Genomic DNA, 6,443 nt, shown 5'->3' with positions numbered 1-6,443 from the left:
CGTATCATGATATGACAGTTTCCGCAATCGTCCAGAAGAACGCCACATACACTCCTGCTATGTCATCCTCTACCATTACTTCAAATAGTTAGGTTGTTTCTATTCTGCTAAATCACATAAATACACACTAAGTACAAGCTCGCAGCAAAGGTACCAGGTAATACATATCAGCTATATTTGCTAAAATGCAAACAAAACTGTAGGTTTGTCTTAAAAATCATAATACTCAAGCTTATTGGAATAAAACTATTTTACAAAATAGTCTCAGTCCTTGTTCAGTCTTTGTACCGCTATTCCAAATTGTAGCATTTGAAAACACAGCACTTTTATAATAAAAGATTTTGTTTGGCAGCATTACACAATTTTTAGTAATATAAACATTGTATTCTAGCTAAAATTTGGTCAGCATACACTGTTTAGCATAAAAGTACAATCTAGAGGAAGTTACTAACAAGAAAGTTCAACAAAGTAATTTTCCCTCCAGGTTTGCTTTACTGTTCCCCCTCCCCCCAGTCACAAGCCAAGTGGAAAAAAAAAAGCAATCTGGTGGATCTGAATGGTTGTTACCATATAGCAGCTACTCCCCTTAAAAGTATGACTTGTTGCTAGTGACAGAGCTGTTCCTTTTGATCATGTGGCAAAGATTCATGCACTAATATCTACAATTCTCAAACTCAAGCCCTGTGAAAGACTTCAGGATGTAAGTCATGCAACTATCACTATCTGACTGTCAAAATGGGGACAAGTTGATAAGTTTCCTCAGAAGAAATACCCTATCAATACACTTCATCCACTTCAGGTATTACCATATTCTCCACATTTAGTAAGAGTAATCTAGCTGTTGCTTTTGAATAAGAAGTCAATACTCAGTCTCTCACTCCTGTTACTCTTCCAGTTCCTCCACAGGAAACAGAAGTAGCTTCTCGGATAAGCAGGACATAAGCCAATTGAGGCTATATGGATCAGAAGTTATACCTTACACTTGAACCAAAATACAGTTCCCAAAGCACTAGTGCAATGTGCTGTGTGAAGCTCATCTTAATAGCACGGTATGCAGCTGCCATTCCAAACATTTCTTAAGCATATCTTCATGCAAAAAAGGTCACAGGAATCTATTCACAAGCCAATGAAAGGACTGGATAATTATAGTGAAGTCTGTATAAAACAGAACCTTCAACGCTTTTGCACACTTTTATTGAACAGAAGAGTCTGCATCAGGCCAGACTGCAATCTACTTTATCTTAGGGAGCTGGGGAACACAAAGTGAAGTTCATAAGTAAAAACCCAGCAATTGCTACCAGTAAATTGAACAGAGATTAAGTTAGCTGAACGGTGACAGCACTGAATGGAATGAACGTCAAGTCATCAAAAATTGTTCAAAAACATGAAGATCTCACAGGTTCGTTAGTACAGGTTATAAGTATATTCGTCGAAGTACACATCACGTTGCCTCTGGTGGCTACTCTTCGCAACCTGTTAATGCTGTGAATTAACAGCCTCACTCCTTTCTTCAAAGGCACATGCATGCTTGGAGCAGAGGGGAACGACACAAGAAGGATCAGTAAACATTTAACATGAGTAGCGCAGACTCATATTTCCACAGAGAAATCTAGTTCCCATTGCTATGAATTTGGTTCATAATAGCCACAGAAAATTCAGAAACTAAGCTGCTTCTATTATAATAAACTATGGTATTATTATTCACTGTACAAAAATGATAGAACTGGAAGTGCTTGTATGCTGTACACAAGGAAAATAAAAGAAAATAAAAGGACTAGGCAGGTACACTTATTTCTGTATCTACAGCAACAAATAGCAAAGCTACACAAAGCGAGGGAAAAAGGGAAGGGGGAATAAATTTACTTATGAGTAGTGTTCTTTAAAGGGCCAGCATGGGACCTAAAATTCATGTAAAATGGGCGAAAATCCTAAGCTTTATGGGCTTAACTGATCTAAATAAAGAACAAACGTGTGTCATTATTCTGCTTGTTTTATCCAAAAGGAGGTGACTGGGCTTGATAACACTTGAATCCAATGTAGGCAATATAGAATGGCAACTGAAAACTGTATTGGTATCAATCAATTGCTGAAAAGGGTACACAAAGCAGTGGCCCCGGCCTCCCTGCGCCAGAGAGAAAGCACAACCAACAGAAGAGAAGATGAGATTAGCGCATGAGAATAGCTGGAGAACTGTTACAAGTACATAAATAAACCAGTTTAGATGTTTTTTTCTTTCTGTCTTTCATTTACAATAAATCTAGACATGCTATTGTGCTGGACAGTTAAGAAGCTGTCATGCTGCATCGCTTCTCATTTTCATGGGCTATTTAACACAGCACATGACATTGCATTGTCATGTGCAACATTAACATACCGGATAGCTCTTCTGCATGCTCAGCATATTTGGCCAATTTGACATCTATATCATGCACAAGGCAGATTTCCAGTTGCACTTACAGCTTTCTGTATATTCACTATCTGGACACAGGGAAACTAAGAACACACAATCAATGCTAGCATAATACAAAATCTGAAGGTCTAACATTACTGCAGTATATATTTGCAATAACCAAATTTTCTTCCATTCTCTTTCTGACCTACTTCTGAAGTGCTTTCACATCACCATTAAAGAGTCTTTCAAAGGACAAAAGTACTATATGGTATTCACAATTAGCTCTTAGGTAAAGAATTAATGAGTCTTCCCAGATCTCCGACATCAGAGGGTAACCATGGAATTTTATTGAAACACAGATGATCAGGACTGATAAGATATGGCAAAAGTTAATGATAAAACTTGTGATAAAAATCTGTTAAAACATACTCCTTTAGACTTTTTCTACTGTCAGTAAAATTAGCAGTGTTGATTCTTCACCTGTTGAAGTCAACAGAGTTGATTTCAGAGGGTTTTGTATCAGACTCTACTTACTTGTGTCTTCTTTGTCCATTTAGAGGAAGGACACAAGTTTGTTTCACTACCCCTTAGCATCTGAGGAAGCCTGGTAGGTTTTGAGCTATACCTTTTTTCTGTATATCCTGAGAAGCACAAGATTACACAAGCCATCTATCTTACTTATACCAATCGTTAAACCTATTACGGAAAGCAAGAGTCTAATTTCTTATGACATCAAGACAGTGTGTTTTTGAAGGAAAAAAAAGAGAGACCGTATTTGTTTATGTGAAGGAGGTCTGATTTTAATGCAGACAGAAGGGGGAAGATACAATGGTTACAAAAAACTCACAAGCCACTTTCTGATCTCATTGTGAACGAGTGATGTCACTGAACCAAAAACATGAAAAATGTAATAAGAGCGCACGTGACATGACTTAATTTGTACACGTGGACTACTTACCTTTGCAAAATTACAATATCCACCTGTTTTGTTTCAAGCACCAAAGCACTGCAAACAGTTGCTTGTAAGCAACGGTTGCTTACAGTGGTTGCTCATAAGCAATGGTTTACAGTGTCTGAACATCTCTCAGTTTATGGAAACTGATGTAAAACAAATTTGACTTGGAATATCAGTTTAAAAATTAAAACAAAAAATCTGACTTTAATATTGAGCTGCGAGGGGTGTTTTCTTCTTATGATGAATAAGATCTTCTAAAGCCTTCTGAAAGAGTAACATGCAAAAAACCTACATCTATGCTGTATACGCATCTTAAGTATGTCTCTATTGAGCATTTATGTTACTATACGTCAGTCCTTAATGACATAACCATAGCCCTACTTTAACAATTTAGTGTAATATTATATAAAATTCCCTGGTATAAATAAGCCCTGATTAAAGTCAGTCACCTCTAAATACCCAGCCATCATAACTTTTTCCTTGGATATGATGCTGCAATACAGTAGGAATATTACAGTGTGAAAGTAACCAACTCTCTTCACAGCAAACAGTGAGAGCATCCCATGCTATTCACCACCTCAATAATCATTTACTCATATATCTTTATACTGAATATATATGCCCACTTTTGCCATTTCATTGTAAAATTTCAAAATAACAAACAGTAAGCTGTATAAAACTGCATCTTTAAGAAAAAGGGAAAAGTGTTCTGCAGGGAAGGCAAGCAGTTTCTTTTGAGAGCATAAAGCTGTCACGACAGGTGACTCATGTTGGGCTGCATTAGTCATGTCATGGCACATTACATAACGGGAGGCAATTGACAAAATATAAACTGACACATCACAACGTAGCTTGTCAGCAGTGGTATGTATAAAGCTAGGCTTTTTAAAGAAAACACAGGGAGGAAAGTACTGTGGGTTTTATAAACACCACTTGGAAAAAAAATGGTGTGAAACATTCTGCTGTGAGTTATATTTTTACAAGGACACATTCTGCTACACTTAGTTTTTTTGAGAACTTGTGTTTGAGTAGACCCATTGATCTCAAAGAACTGAATTCAGCTGAACTCCTCGAGAGTTGAATACTTTTCTATGACAGTAAATTCAGTCATATTTATTTTGCAATTTTTAGTTTTCCTTTTAGCTATTCCATCCTTACCCACTGCTCAAAAGGGCCCTATGTTGTTTGCTTTGCGTACACTATAATTACACATAGATTCTAGCTTATGACTTTGAAGAGTACTTGCCAGGTACTCCACCTTGGGTCAACATATTCCATTACAAACCACATAATTGAAAATCTCAAAATAGGTGCAATACTGTGCAAATGCAGCCAGCTGCGATTCGGCAGCGGCAGCCCCTTCAGGGGACAGTTCTGAACTTGCAAACGAATACTTTCAACACCCTGCTTTCCTGCACGCATTTGACCGATGAAAGCTTGTATGTACACACACGTGCAGAAACGGTTCATTCAATCTATTCACAGCCAGTTTCATACACAAACAAGAAGCTGAGGTTCATATAAGAGCAAGAGGTGTCCCAGAGCTTCTCACACACCTCAGCAAGGCCACAACAGAGCCTGACCACGCCTTGACCGCGGGACTTCGCCGGGGAACGCGCCACCTCCCACCACCTCAGCCACGGCGAGCTCCCTACCCCACGGCAGCCAGCCACGGACACCGGGCAGGAGAGGGCGGCGAGGAGAGGGCGAGGGACCTACCGCGGGGAAGGTGCGCACCACGCCGAAGCCGCCCGCGCCGCCGTCCCACCAACGGTCGCTGCCGCTCGCGCCGCCGACGCCCCTCAGACTTGCCGCTGCGGCCGGCGCAGGCGGAGCCACCGCCTGCCACGTGACGCCCGGGGCCAAGCGGCGCCTCGGCGGCCCCGAGGCCCGCAAGGGAGGCAGGAGCCGCGCTGCGGCCGCGTGCGCCGCCCGCGGCGCGAGGCGGGCTGGGGCCGGCGGGGCAGCGCGCGGGCGGCCGTTGGCCGGCGGCCGTTGGGGCCTGGCTGCCCTTTCGGCGCGCCCTGGTTTGCGCGAAGCTGGGAGCAGCCGCGGGGCAGGTTTCCGCCGGCGGCTGCAGGCAGGCACGGCTCCCGTTGGAATAAAATGGCAGGGAAATGACTCAACATCAATTGTACCAGCAGTAGGGACACCTTATCGCAGCGCTTTCTGTTACCCTGGAGCCGTTCCCGTATTTGTGCTGAACCAGGTGTTGTTTCTGCCAGCTCGTATCCACTGAAGTGCAAATGACAGACACTATGTAGGTTTGATGGAGAGGTAGAGCCTCCCATCTGCTGCCTATGGCAGTTGTAGATGTACCGCCACAGCCAAAATTCAAATCCTTTTGAATTTTGATTCAATCCTCTTGATGAGGCATAAACAGGATATTCATCACATGAATCAAATGCCCAGTCCTAGTCAGGCCAATAGGAGGTGTGCTCAACTAATTTCTGGTGAAAATAACCCCTATTATATCCTACAGCTCAGGAGTACCCAATCCTGCTTTTCTGTGAGCCACATAACAAAATTTTCATACGGGACCACAACCCATGAGCACTCCCAGACTGCCTACACCAGATGAGGAGTGGTTATGTTTGTGAATACAAAGCAGCGCATCCGCTTACTCCCAGTTTTCTCCAGCGGAGAGCGCTCCCTGGGATGTGCACTGGAAGGCGGTTTGTGCAAGTCACAAGATCCGTACGGCCTGTGCCAGGGCAGGAGTGGCAGACAAGCCGGCAGGGTTCAGGGCTGGGTACAGACTGAGCCTGACAGCAGCCAGGCGACGTCAGGCTCGGTGCCCAATTCGGATGCGCTGCCTCCACCAGCCGCGGATCTGTGGCCTTCGGTGGCTCCTGCTGCTGGTGGCGTATCTCACCCGTTCAGGTCGTGAGCCACGTGCAGCTTGAAAGCCTCTGGCCAGCTACACCTGGCTCAGCACTTCCACACGAACGCATAAGCTGGAGCCTGCAAAAGCCTCTATGACGGATTCTGAAGGGAATGACCACATTTCAGCTATGTCAGGGCATTACAAGGGTGCCCTCAGATCCTCTCTACAGCTCAGTAGGCTAAAAAGGGTACTTAATCAAAAATGTACTT

At 43.0% G+C, this 6,443-nt stretch overlaps 1 long non-coding RNA gene across 1 annotated transcript in view; it reads right to left on the bottom strand.

Moving 5' to 3' along the window:
* The window catches only part of LOC104147078 (uncharacterized), a 221,160-nt gene extending 216,011 nt beyond the window's left edge, over positions 1-5,149 (bottom strand). Inside the window, exon 1 of the long non-coding RNA XR_011141417.1 lies at positions 5,067-5,149. This is a non-coding gene — a long non-coding RNA (uncharacterized lncRNA). The remainder of the gene's footprint in view (positions 1-5,066) is intronic.
* Between the last annotated feature and the right edge of the window lie 1,294 nt (positions 5,150-6,443).

Source organism: Struthio camelus, chromosome 5 (assembly GCF_040807025.1).
Source record: "Struthio camelus isolate bStrCam1 chromosome 5, bStrCam1.hap1, whole genome shotgun sequence".
Lineage (NCBI taxonomy): Eukaryota > Metazoa > Chordata > Aves > Struthioniformes > Struthionidae > Struthio > Struthio camelus.
This window is presented reverse-complemented; position numbering and strand designations above follow the sequence as displayed.